The sequence below is a fragment of the Pseudophryne corroboree genome, chromosome 1 (genome assembly GCF_028390025.1).
Source record: "Pseudophryne corroboree isolate aPseCor3 chromosome 1, aPseCor3.hap2, whole genome shotgun sequence".
NCBI lineage: Eukaryota > Metazoa > Chordata > Amphibia > Anura > Myobatrachidae > Pseudophryne > Pseudophryne corroboree.
Window position 1 is genome coordinate 1,226,374,414 of NC_086444.1, and position 15,562 is coordinate 1,226,389,975.

The 15,562-nt window shown below is 48.0% G+C and overlaps 1 protein-coding gene across 6 annotated transcripts in view; it reads right to left on the reverse strand.

The window, feature by feature from the left end:
* SPEF1 (sperm flagellar 1) overlaps positions 1-15,562 on the reverse strand; it is a 267,709-nt gene that overhangs the window by 128,499 nt on the left and 123,648 nt on the right. The window lies entirely within an intron of this gene.

Consider the following 15,562-nt stretch of genomic DNA (forward strand, 5'->3'; position numbering starts at 1 on the left):
GCTTGAGGGAGGGCTCTCTAGGCAGCTGCCTAAGGTGTCACATCCAAGGAGGGACACTGCTCATAACTGCTGGATCATTCCTATTCCACTTCTCTTTAAAATGCATTTAATTGTAGGAAAGATCCAAATTCATAAAGTCTTTGGCTTCATACTGCCCATATTTTCCTCTTCACATCATGTCACTGCCCCGTCACATGCAGCCCTGTCCTCACATATCACTGATCTCCTGATATACTCTGTGCTGCTGGGGTCCCTGCTCCTCCCACTATATAACTCTGTCTGTGGCTTCCTGCTGCCTCCATTCCCCTCCTCACATCATGTCACTGCCCCTGTCACATGCAGCCCTGTCCTCACCGACACATCACTCATCTCCTGATATACTCTGTGCTGCTGGGGACCCTGCTCCTCCCACTATATAACTCTGTCTGTGGCTTCCTGCTGCCTCCATTCCCCTCCTCACATCATGTCACTGCCCCTGTCACATGCAGCCCTGTCCTCACTGACACATCCCTCATCTCCTGATATACTCTGTGCTGCTGTGGTAACATATGTGACATTGGTGATAACATGATACAGACGTGTCCTTGTATATCTAGCCTCAGTACGCCATGCACCACGTGATGCCTGGTGTGAGTAAGCCAGACGCACAACCAGACTCTGCTGATTATAATGATATGCTGCATATTCTGTGTGCGCCTACGGCAGCGTCTGCATACGTAATGCTACATTACACTGTCAGTGGCTGTTTCCTAGGAAAACACTGTAGCGTAGCATTGTGTAAGCAGATACAGTCACAGACCCACAGAGATAGGCATGCCACATGATGTTCTAATCAGCAGGGTCTGCCTGTGCGTCTTATTGTCATAGTGATGTGAATAAGATGCATTTTGCGGGGACAGATGCACAAAAAGACGCAGTATTAGTAAACGCACTCACAATTAGGTGTGACTGGAAGGGCTTTATAACGGGACTGCAGTAAAGATGTAGGAGGACACAGCGGTATGTGACAGGGGTATAACCAGGGCTGCCATCAGAAACTGTGGGGCCAATGACGGCTGTTACATCTGTACATAAATACTCTCATGGCAGCTCCACCACACACACACACACACACACACACACACACACACACACACACACACACACACACACAGCCCCGCCCCACCTACCTCCCTATCACACACCCAATACCCCTACCACCTACCTCTCTCACTCACACACACACAGCCCTGCCCCACCTACCTCCCTATCACACACCCAATACCGCTACCACCTACCTCTCTCACACACACACACACACACACACACACACACACACACACACACACACACACACACAGCCCTGCCCCACCTACCTCCCTATCACACACCCAATACCGCTACCACCTACCTCTCTCTCACACACACACACACACACACACACACACAGCCCCGCCCCACCTACCTCCCTATTACACACCCAATACCCCTACCACCTACCTCTCTCACACACACACACACACACACACACACACACACACACACACACACACACACACACACACAGCCCCGCCCCACCTACCTCCCTATCACACACCCAATACCCCTACCACCTACCTCTCTCACTCACACACACACAGCCCTGCCCCACCTACCTCCCTATCACACACCCAATACCGCTACCACCTACCTCTCTCACACACACACACACACACACACACACACACACACACACAGCCCTGCCCCACCTACCTCCCTATCACACACCCAATACCGCTACCACCTACCTCTCTCTCACACACACACACACACACACACAGCCCCGCCCCACCTACCTCCCTATTACACACCCAATACCCCTACCACCTACCTCTCTCACACACACACACACACACACACACACACACACACACACACACACACACACACACACACACACAGCCCCACCTACCTCCCTATCACACACCCAATACCCCTACCACCTACCTCTCTCACTCACACACACACAGCCCTGCCCCACCTACCTCCCTATCACACACCCAATACCGCTACCACCTACCTCTCTCACACACACACACACACACACACACACACACACACACACACACACACACAGCCCTGCCCCACCTACCTCCCTATCACACACCCAATACCGCTACCACCTACCTCTCTCTCACACACACACACACACACACACACACACACACACACACAGCCCTGCCCCACCTACCTCCCTATCACACACCCAATACCCCTACCACCTACCTCTCTCACACACACACACAGCCCTGCCCCACCTACCTCCCTATCACACACCCAATACCGCTACCACCTACCTCTCTCACACACACACACACACACACACACACACACACACACACACACACACACAGCCCTGCCCCACCTACCTCCCTATCACACACCCAATACCCCTACCACCTACCTCTCTCACACACACACACAGCCCTGCCCCACCTACCTCCCTATCACACACCCAATACCGCTACCACCTACCTCTCTCTCACACACACACACACACACACACACACAGCCCTGCCCCACCTACCTCCATATCACACACCCAATACCCCTACCACCTACCTCACTCACTCACTCACTCACTCACACACACACACACACACACACACACACACACACACAGCCCTGCCCCACCTGCCTCCCTATCACACACCCAATACAGAGCCGGATTAAGGGGGGTGCCCCGGGGGTCAGTACCCCGGGCCCCCCTGTTTTAAGGGGCCCCCCGGCCGAAGCTCTGCACCGATCTACAGGTTGCCGGGGCAGGAGGGATCCACACTGTGCATGCGGCTTCCTCCCCCCTCCTCTCGGGCAGCACGGTCGGGGACTGAGTCAAGCAATCTCCAGCCTTCGCTGCTGCCAGGAGAGATGCTGCTGGCGGCAGAGGCTGGAGATTGCTTGACTCAGTCCCCGACCGTGCTGCCCGAGAGGAGGGGGGAGGAAGCCGCATGCACAGCCGCACTCCTCCCCCAGCAGCGTGGATCCCTCATACCCTGGCAGCCTGGTGTCTTCTCTTCTCCCCCTGCTGCAGCGCGGCTCCCGTTGCCTGTGACCGCGGGAGGTGAGCAGCGGGGTGTAGGGGGGGGGGGGGTAACTGTGGGGGCTGGTGGTCCACTGGGGGGCCCTGCTGTCTTTGGTGCCCCGGGCCCCCCGAGGGCTTAATCCGGCCCTGACCCAATACCCCTACCACCTACCTCTCTCACTCACACACACACGCGCACACACACACACACACACACACAGCCCTGCCCCAGCTACCTCCCTATCACACACCCAATACCCCTACCACCTACCTCACACACACACACATACCCAGCCCTGCCCCAGGCACCTCCCTATCACACACCCTATACCCCTACCACCTACCTCTCACACTCACACAGACACACACACACACACTCCAACATTTTACACATAAAAATCGGTACAAATTAGTAAAAGCGGCGTGGCCACGGGTAAACCACGCCCCTTTTCCTATACTTTCAATGGGAGCTTGAAGAGCTAAATATCGGTACAGACCATAAAAAAAGGTACTGTACCTCTCACACACACACACACACACACACACACACACACACACACACACACACACACACACACACATACCCAGCCCTGCCCCAGCTACCTCCCTATCACACACCCTATACCCCTACCACACACATACACACACAGCCCTGCCCCAGCCACCTTGCTCTCACACACCCTATAACCCTACCACCTACCTCTCAACCCTACCACCTACCTCTCACACACATATAACCCTACCACCTACCTCTCACACATATACCCCTACCACCTACCTCTCACATATATACCCCTACCACCTACCTCTCACACATATACCCAGCCACTTCCCTCTCACCCACATATACACACACATATCCCTCAGCCACCTCCCCCTCACATATATATATATATATATATATATGCTCCTGCCTCAGCCACCTACCTCTCACACATATATACCCAGCCCTGCCCCCTCCACCTCCCTCTCGCATCTATGCTATCAGGCAGTTTTCCAGTGTGATAGTTGCTCTGCTGCGATTCTGCAGACATAATGTTGTCTCATCTTTAGCTGCTGTTAAATATGATGCTTAATTGTGTTCTTATGTATTTTATAGTCCATATTGTCTCCTCCATGGTGGTGGCCATTTTGTTGAGGACATTTACGAGTATACAGTTATACACTTGTCCGCAGCTGCGTAGGTGGCCCGGGCCCCCTGTCTGTTGGGTCCCAGGACAAAAGTCCCTGCAGTACCCCCCTGATGGCGGCCCAACTGATAACATACTGTAACATGTAACAGGGGTGATGACATGATATATGATAAGGGTGAAGACATACTATGTGACGGGGTGATCATTTCCCCATCTCTCCCTCCTATATTACTTTTTTTCTCCTCAGCACCAACATGAATGACGTGTTCAGTGACTGCAGCCATCGCTCCCTCAACCGCTTCCTGGAAGATAAGAACATCACCTGCCTAAAGGACAGGCCGCACACGTACATAGTGAGTCCCCGCTCCATTGTATGTGTTACAGAATGCCTCCTGCTTCAGTCTAATATTCTCCTTATTGTGAATATTAGTTCTATATATGGGGCCAGTCTGCAAAATGGCCGCCTCCACGGTTTGCTAGAGAAAATGGGAACACAAAGCAATATGGCCGGCCAGTGGTTAGTTTGATCAGGAGGTTTAAGGCCCTATGTCTGACACTCACAGGTGTACGTCACCGATATGAATCATTCTCCCATGTATATAATTGATAATATTAACATCGACTGACGAAACTGGATAATAGCAGACAGACATAGAGGTAGGAGGGCCCTGCCCGCAGGCTTACACTCATTAGGATATCATCTGGTGAGTACTTTCCAAGCACATGCTGCGTTGGATGACATTCGTGTCTTCATCAGTCATAAAATGTTTTCTGAATAAACAATCCTGCTTAGCATGTAGGACTACATATGCACGATGTGCCCCGCTGACTTACCCCAGGAGAGAATAGCAGCGGTTGTGCCTGGTTTTGTATATGCATATGGCACCATGTACACTTATATGGGTATGACTGAGTGCGGGCATATGTATTTTCTGTAATGCTATACTATTTAAATATGTGGGTGGGATTCAGATGCACTCAACCAATCAGAAACGTACACCAGTTGTCATCATTATCATCAATGTGTGTCCATGACTCCTGCAGGTGATCCACCATGCAAGCAGGGGTATAGAGGCCTATTTTGTGGCCACAAGTGATGCATGACCTTGCCATTACTGTACATGGGCAGGGGTCACACTCCCCCATCTACCCTAGTGTAATCAGACATAAGAACAATATAGTGGGTAAGGATGTGTATAAGGAGCTGTAAATAAATATAGCAGGGGTAACAAATGCAAATTGCATTTCCATCAAACTGTATGTGAGCCTCTTAGTGTCTCCAATGTTGTACAATATATTACATAGCCACAGACTAATACAACATTTTTACTAGGATGAACCCGTCCCACAGAGTCACCCACATTCATATGAGATTCTGGAAATCAGTAAGTTTCATTCATCAATTTCCAGGCTCTCCGGCATGTTATTATGTGACTGACAGAACACATTCTGTGTGCTTTCCAGCATGTTATTATGTGACTGACAGAACACATTCTGTGCGCTCTCCAGCATGTTACTGTGTGACTGACCGAACATATTCTGTGCACTCTCCAGCATGTTATTGTGTGACTGACAGAACATATTCTGTGCGCTCCACAGCATGTTATTGTGTGACTGACAGAACACATTCTGTGCGCTCTCCAGCATGTTATTGTGTGACTGACAGAACACATTATGTGCGCTCTCCAGCATGTTATTGTGTGACTGACAGAACACATTCTGTGCGCTCTCCAGCATGTTATTGTGTGACTGACAGAACACATTCTGTGCGCTCTCCAGCATGTTATTGTGTGACTGACAGAACACATTCTGTGCGCTCTCCAGCATATCATTGTGTGACTGACAGGACACATTCTGTGCGCTCTCCAGCATGTTACTGTGTGACTGACCGAACACATTCTGTGCGCTCTCCAGCATGTTATTGTGTGACTGACAGAACACATTCTGTGCGCTCTCCAGCATGTTATTGTGTGACTGACAGCACGTATTCTGTGCACTCTCCAGCATGTTACTGTGTGACTGACAGAACATATTCTGTGCGCTCTCCAGCATGTTACTGTGTGACTGACAGAACATATTCTGTGCGCTCTCCAGCATGTTATTGTGTGACTGACAGAATGTATTCTGTGCGCTCTCCAGCATGTTATTGTGTGACTGACAGAACACATTCTGTGCGCTCTCCAGCATGTTACTGTGTGACTGACAGAACATATTCTATGCGCTCTCCAGCATGTTACTGTGTGACTGACAGAACGTATTCTGTGCGCTCTCCAGCACATTATAGTGTGACTGACAGCACGTATTCTGTGCACTCTCCAGCATGTTACCGTGTGACTGACAGAACGTATCTGTGCGCTCTCCAGCATGTTATTGTGTGACTGACAGAATATATTCTGTGTGCTCTCCAGCATGTTACTGACTGTGTGACTGACAGAACACATTCTGTGCGCTCTCCAGCATGTTAGTGTGACTGACAGAACACATTCTGTGTGCTCTCCAGCATGTTACTGTGTGACTGACAGAACATATTCTGTGCACTCTCCAGCATGTTATTGTGTGACTGACAGAACACATTCTGTGCGCTCTCCAGCATGTTATTGTGTGACTGACAGAACACATTCTGTGCGCTCTCCAGCATGTTACTGTGTGACTGACAGAACACATTCTGTGCGCTCTCCAGCATGTTACTGTGTGACTGACCGAACATATTCTGTGCGCTCTCCAGCATGTTACTGTGTGACTGACCGAACATATTCTGTGCACTCTCCAGCATGTTATTGTGTGACTGACAGAACATATTCTGTGTGCTCCCCAGCATGTTATTGTGTGACTGACGGGACACATTCTGTGCGCTCTCCAGCATGTTACTGTGTGACTGACAGAACACATTCTGTGCGCTCTCCAGCATGTTATTGTGTGACTGACCGAACACATTCTGTGCGCTCTCCAGCATGTTATTGTGTGACTGACAGGACACATTCTGTGCGCTCTCCAGCATGTTACTGTGTGACTGACAGAACATATTCTGTGCGCTCTCCAGCATGTTATTGTGTGACTGACAGAACACATTCTGTGCGCTCTCCAGCATGTTACAGTGTGACTGACAGAACATATTCTGTGTGCTCTCCAGCATGTTACTGTGTGACTGACAGAACACATTCTGTGCGCTCTCCAGCATGTTACTGTGTAACTGACAGAACATATTCTGTGTGCTCTCCAGCATGTTATTGTGTGACTGACAGAACACATTCTGTGCGCTCTCCAGCATGTTATTGTGTGACTGACAGAACACATTCTGTGCGCTCTCCAGCATGTTACTGTGTGACTGACAGAACATATTCTATGCGCTCTCCAGCATGTTACTGTGTGACTGACAGAACGTATTCTGTGCGCTCTCCAGCACATTATAGTCTGACTGACAGCACGTATTCTGTGCACTCTCCAGCATGTTACCGTGTGACTGACAGAACGTATCTGTGCGCTCTCCAGCATGTTATTGTGTGACTGACAGAATATATTCTGTGTGCTCTCCAGCATGTTACTGACTGTGTGACAGACAGAACACATTCTGTGCGCTCTCCAGCATGTTAGTGTGACTGACAGAACACATTCTGTGTGCTCTCCAGCATGTTACTGTGTGACTGACAGAACATATTCTGTGCACTCTCCAGCATGTTATTGTGTGACTGACAGAACACATTCTGTGCGCTCTCCAGCATGTTATTGTGTGACTGACAGAACACATTCTGTGCGCTCTTCAGCATGTTACTGTGTGACTGACAGAACATATTCTGTATGCTCTCCAGCATGTTACTGCGTGACTGACAGAACATATTCTGTGCGCTCTCCAGCATGTTATTGTGTGACTGACAGAACACATTCTGTGCGCTCTCCAGCATGTTACAGTGTGACTGACAGAACATATTCTGTGTGCTCTCCAGCATGTTACTGTGTGACTGACAGAACACATTCTGTGCGCTCTCCAGCATGTTACTGTGTGACTGACAAAACATATTCTGTGTGCTCTCCAGCATGTTATTGTGTGACTGACAGAACACATTCTGTGCGGTCTCCAGCATGTTACTCTGTAACTGACAGAACATATTCTGTGTGCTCTCCAGCATGTTACTGTGTGACTGACAGAACGTATTCTGTGTGCTCTCCAGCATGTTACTGTGTGACTGACAGAACGTATTCTGTGTGCTCTCCAGCATGTTACTGTGTGACTGACAGAACATATTCTGTGTGCTCTCCAGCATGTTACTGTGTGACTGACAGAACATATTCTGTGTACTCTCCAGCATGTTATTGTGTGACTGACAGAACACATTCTGTGCGCTCTCCAGCATGTTATTGTGTGACTGACAGAACACATTCTGTGCGCTCTCCAGCATATTACTGTGTGGCTGACAGAACATATTCTGTGTGCTCTCCAGCATGTTACTGTGTGACTGACAGAATGTATTCTGTGCGCTCACCAGCATGTTACTGTGTGACTGACAGAATGTATTCTGTGCGCTCTCCAGCATGTTACTGTGTGACTGACAGAACATATTCTGTGTGCTCTCCAGCATGTTACTGTGTGACTGACAGAACACATTCTGTGCATTCTTCCGCATGTACTGTGTGACTGACAGAATGTATTCTATGCGCTCTCCAGCATGTTACTGTGTGACTGACAGAATGTATTCTGTGCGCTCTCCAGCATGTTACTGTGTGACTGACAGAACATATTTTGTGCGCTCTCCAGCATGTTACTGTGTGACTGACAGAATGTATTCTGTGCGCTCTCCAGCATGTTATTGTGTGACTGACAGAACACATTCTGTGCGCTCTCCAGCATGTTATTGTGTAACTGACAGAATGTATTCTGTGCGCTCTCCAGCATGTTACTGTGTGACTGACAGAATGTATTCTGTGCGCTCTCCAGCATGTTACTGTGTGACTGACAGAACATATTCTGTGCGCTCTCCAGCATGTTACTGTGTGACTGACAGAATCATTCTGTGTGCTCTCCAGCATGTTACTGTGTGACTGACAGAACATATTCTGTGCGCTCTCCAGCATGTTACTGTGTGACTGACAGAATCATTCTGTGTGCTCTCCAGCATGTTACTGTGTGACTGACAGAACATATTCTGTGTGCTCTCCAGCATGTTATTGTGTGACTGACAGAACATATTCTGTGCGCTCTTCAGCATGTACTGTGTGACTGACAGAATGTATTCTGTGCGCTCTCCAGCATGTTACTGTGTGACTGACAGAACACATTCTGTGCACTCTGCAGCATGTTACTGTGTGACTGACAGAATGTATTCTGTGTGCTCTCCAGCATGTTACTGTGTGACTGACAGAATGTATTCTGTGCGCTCTCCAGCATGTTACTGTGTGACTGACAGAACACATTCTGTGCACTCTCCAGCATGTACTGTGTGACTGACAGAATGTATTCTGTGCGTTCTTCAGCATGTTATTGTGTGACTGACAGAACACATTCTGTGAGCTCTCCAGCATGTTATTGTGTGACTGACAGCACGATTTCTGTGCACTCTCCAGCATGTACTGTGTGACTGACAGAATGTATTCTGTGCGCTCTTCAGCATGTTATTGTGTGACTGACCGAACATATTCTATGCACTCTCCAGCATGTTATTGTGTGACTGACAGAACATATTCTGTGCGCTCCACAGCATGTTACTGTATGACTGACAGAATGTATTCTGTGCGCTCTCCAGCATGTTACTGTGTGACTGACAGAACATATTCTGTGCGCTCTCCAGCATGTTACTGTGTGACTGACAGAATCATTCTGTGTGCTCTCCAGCATGTTACTGTGTGACTGACAGAACATATTCTGTGCGCTCTCCAGCATGTTACTGTGTGACTGACAGAATCATTCTGTGTGCTCTCCAGCATGTTACTGTGTGACTGACAGAACATATTCTGTGTGCTCTCCAGCATGTTATTGTGTGACTGACAGAACATATTCTGTGCGCTCTTCAGCATGTACTGTGTGACTGACAGAATGTATTCTGTGCGCTCTCCAGCATGTTACTGTGTGACTGACAGAACACATTCTGTGCACTCTGCAGCATGTTACTGTGTGACTGACAGAATGTATTCTGTGTGCTCTCCAGCATGTTACTGTGTGACTGACAGAATGTATTCTGTGCGCTCTCCAGCATGTTACTGTGTGACTGACAGAACACATTCTGTGCACTCTCCAGCATGTACTGTGTGACTGACAGAATGTATTCTGTGCGTTCTTCAGCATGTTATTGTGTGACTGACAGAACACATTCTGTGAGCTCTCCAGCATGTTATTGTGTGACTGACAGCACGATTTCTGTGCACTCTCCAGCATGTACTGTGTGACTGACAGAATGTATTCTGTGCGCTCTTCAGCATGTTATTGTGTGACTGACCGAACATATTCTATGCACTCTCCAGCATGTTATTGTGTGACTGACAGAACATATTCTGTGCGCTCCACAGCATGTTACTGTGTGACTGACAGAATGTATTCTGTGCGCTCTCCAGCATGTTACTGTGTGACTGACAGAACATATTCTGTGCGCTCTCCAGCATGTTACTGTGTGACTGACAGAATCATTCTGTGTGCTCTCCAGCATGTTACTGTGTGACTGACAGAACATATTCTGTGCGCTCTCCAGCATGTTACTGTGTGACTGACAGAATCATTCTGTGTGCTCTCCAGCATGTTACTGTGTGACTGACAGAACATATTCTGTGTGCTCTCCAGCATGTTATTGTGTGACTGACAGAACATATTCTGTGCGCTCTTCAGCATGTACTGTGTGACTGACAGAATGTATTCTGTGCGCTCTCCAGCATGTTACTGTGTGACTGACAGAACACATTCTGTGCACTCTGCAGCATGTTACTGTGTGACTGACAGAATGTATTCTGTGTGCTCTCCAGCATGTTACTGTGTGACTGACAGAATGTATTCTGTGCGCTCTCCAGCATGTTACTGTGTGACTGACAGAACACATTCTGTGCACTCTCCAGCATGTACTGTGTGACTGACAGAATGTATTCTGTGCGTTCTTCAGCATGTTATTGTGTGACTGACAGAACACATTCTGTGAGCTCTCCAGCATGTTATTGTGTGACTGACAGCACGATTTCTGTGCACTCTCCAGCATGTACTGTGTGACTGACAGAATGTATTCTGTGCGCTCTTCAGCATGTTATTGTGTGACTGACCGAACATATTCTATGCACTCTCCAGCATGTTATTGTGTGACTGACAGAACATATTCTGTGCGCTCCACAGCATGTTATTGTGTGACTGACGGGACACATTCTGTGCGCTCTCCAGCATGTTACTGTGTGACTGACAGAACACATTCTGTGCGCTCTCCTGCATGTTATTGTGTGACTGACAGAACACATTCTGTGCGCTCTCCAACATGTTATTGTGTGACTGACAGGACACATTCTGTGCGCTCTCCAGCATGTTACTGTGTGACTGACAGAACACATTCTGTGCGCTCTCCAGCATGTTATTGTGTGACTGACAGAACACATTCTGTGCGCTCTCCAGCATGTTATTGTGTGACTGACAGCACGTATTCTGTGCACTCTCCAGCATGTTACTGTGTGACTGACAGAACACATTCTGTGCGCTCTCCAGCATGTTACTGTGTGACTGACAGAATGTATTCTGTGCGCTCTCCAGCATGTTATTGTGTGACTGACAGAACACATTCTGTGCGCTCTCCAGCATGTTATTGTGTGACTGACAGCACGTATTCTGTGCACTCTCCAGCATGTTACTGTGTGACTGACAGAACATATTCTGTGCGCTCTCCAGCATGTTATTGTGTGACTGACAGAATGTATTCTGTGCGCTCTCCAGCATGTTACTGTGTGACTGACAGAATGTATTCTGTGCGCTCTCCAGCATGTTATTGTGTGACTGACAGAACACATTCTGTGCGCTCTCCAGCATGTTACTGTGTGACTGACAGAACATATTCTATGCGCTCTCCAGCATGTTACTGTGTGACTGACAGAACGTATTCTGTGCGCTCTCCAGCACATTATAGTGTGACTGACAGCACGTATTCTGTGCACTCTCCAGCATGTTACCGTGTGACTGACAGAACGTATCTGTGCGCTCTCCAGCATGCTATTGTGTGACTGACCGAACATATTCTGTGCACTCTCCAGCATGTTACTGTGTGACTGACAGAACACATTCTGTGCGCTCTCCAGCATGTTATTGTGTGACTGACAGAACACATTCTGTGCGCTCTTCAGCATGTTACTGTGTGACTGACAGAACATATTCTGTATGCTCTCCAGCATGTTACTGTGTGACTGACAGAACATATTCTGTGCGCTCTCCAGCATGTTATTGTGTGACTGACAGAACACATTCTGTGCGCTCTCCAGCATGTTACAGTGTGACTGACAGAACATATTCTGTGTGCTCTCCAGCATGTTACTGTGTGACTGACAGAACACATTCTGTGCGCTCTCCAGCATGTTACTGTGTAACTGACAGAACATATTCTGTGTGCTCTCCAGCATGTTATTGTGTGACTGACAGAACACATTCTGTGCGCTCTCCAGCATGTTATTGTGTGACTGACAGAACCCATTCTGTGCGCTCTCCAGCATGTTACTCTGTAACTGACAGAACATATTCTGTGTGCTCTCCAGCATGTTACTGTGTGACTGACAGAACGTATTCTGTGTGCTCTCCAGCATGTTACTGTGTGACTGACAGAATGTATTCTGTGCGCTCTCCAGCATGTTACTGTGTGACTGACAGAACATATTCTGTGTGCTCTCCAGCATGTTACTGTGTGACTGACAGAACACATTCTGTGCGCTCTCCAGCATGTTACTGTGTGACTGACAGAACATATTCTGTGTACTCTCCAGCATGTTATTGTGTGACTGACAGAACACATTCTGTGTGCTCTCCAGCATGTTATTGTGTGACTGACAGAACACATTCTGTGCGCTCTCCAGCATATTACTGTGTGACTGACAGAACATATTCTGTGTGCTCTCCAGCATGTTACTGTGTGACTGACAGAATGTATTCTGTGCGCTCACCAGCATGTTACTGTGTGACTGACAGAATGTATTCTGTGCGCTCTCCAGCATGTTACTGTGTGACTGACAGAACATATTCTGTGTGCTCTCCAGCATGTTACTGTGTGACTGACAGAACACATTTTGTGCATACTTCCGCATGTACTGTGTGACTGACAGAATGTATTCTATGCGCTCTCCAGCATGTTACTGTGTGACTGACAGAATGTATTCTGTGCGCTCTCCAGCATGTTACTGTGTGACTGACAGAACACATTCTGTGTGCTCTCCATCATGTTACTGTGTGACTGACAGAATGTATTCTGTGCGCTCTCCAGCATGTTATTGTGTGACTGACAGAACACATTCTGTGCGCTCTCCAGCATGTTATTGTGTAACTGACAGAATGTATTCTGTGCGCTCTCCAGCATGTTACTGTGTGACTGACAGAATGTATTCTGTGCGCTCTCCAGCATGTTACTGTGTGACTGACAGAACATATTCTGTGTGCTCTCCAGCATGTTACTGTGTGACTGACAGAACATATTCTGTGCGCTCTCCAGCATGTTACTGTGTGACTGATAGAATGTATTCTGTGCGCTCTCCAGCATGTTACTGTGTGACTGATAGAATGTATTCTGTGCGCTCTCCAGCATGTTACTGTGTGACTGACAGAACACATTCTGTGCACTCTCCAGCATGTTACTGTGTGACTGACAGAATGTATTCTGTGTGCTCTCCATCATGTTACTGTGTGACTGACAGAATGTATTCTGTGCGCTCTCCAGCATGTTATTGTGTGACTGACAGAACACATTCTGTGCGCTCTCCAGCATGTTATTGTGTAACTGACAGAATGTATTCTGTGCGCTCTCCAGCATGTTACTGTGTGACTGACAGAATGTATTCTGTGCGCTCTCCAGCATGTTACTGTGTGACTGACAGAACATATTCTGTGCGCTCTCCAGCATGTTACTGTGTGACTGATAGAATGTATTCTGTGCGCTCTCCAGCATGTTACTGTGTGACTGACAGAACACATTCTGTGCACTCTCCAGCATGTTACTGTGTGACTGACAGAATGTATTCTGTGTGCTCTCCAGCATGTTACTGTGTGACTGACAGAATGTATTCTGTGTGCTCTCCAGCATGTTACTGTGTGACTGACAGAACACATTCTGTGCACTCTCCAGCATGTACTGTGTGACTGACAGAATGTATTCTGTGCGCTCTTCAGCATGTTACTGTGTGACTGACAGAATGTATTCTGTGCGCTCTCCAGCATGTTACTTTTTGACTGACAGAATGTATTCTGTGCGCTCTCCAGCATGTTACTGTGTGACTGACAGAACATATTCTGTGCACTCTCCAACATGTTATTGTGTGACTGACAGGACACATTCTATGCGCTCTCCAGCATGTTATTGTGTGACTGACAAGACACAATCTGTGCGCTCTCCAGCATGTTACTGTGTGACTGACAGAACATATTCTGTGCACTCTCCAGCATGTTATTTTGTGACTGACAGAACACATTCTGTGCGCTCTCCAGCATGTTACTTTGTGACTGACGGGACACATTCTGTGCGCTTTCCAGCATGTTATTGTGTGACTGACAGGACACATTCTGTGCGCTCTCCAGCATGTTACTGTGTGACTAACAGAACATATTCTGTGCGCTCTCCAGCATGTTATTGTGTGACTGACAGAACACATTCTGTGCGCTCTCCAGCATGTTATTGTGTGACTGACAGCACGTATTCTGTGCACTCTCCAGCATGTTACTGTGTGACTGACAGAACATATTCTGTGCGCTCTCCAGCATGTTACTGTGTGACTGACCGAACATATTCTGTGCACTCTCCAGCATGTTATTGTGTGACTGACAGAACATATTCTGTGCGCTCCCAAGCATGTTATTGTGTGACTGACGGGACACATTCTGTGCGCTCTCCAGCATGTTACTGTGTGACTGACAGAACACATTCTGTGCGCTCTTAAGCATGTTATTGTGTGACTGACAGAACATATTCTGTGCGCTCTCCAGCATGTTACTCTGTAACTGACAGAACATATTCTGTGTGCTCTCCAGCATGTTACTGTGTGACTGACAGAACGTATTCTGTGTGCTCTCCAGCATGTTACTGTGTGACTGACAGAATGTATTCTGTGCGCTCTCCAGCATGTTACTGTGTGACTGACAGAACATATTCTGTGTGCTCTCCAGCATGTTACTGTGTGACTGACAGAACACATTCTGTGCGCTCTCCAGCATGTTACTGTGTGACTGACAGAACATATTCTGTGTACTCTC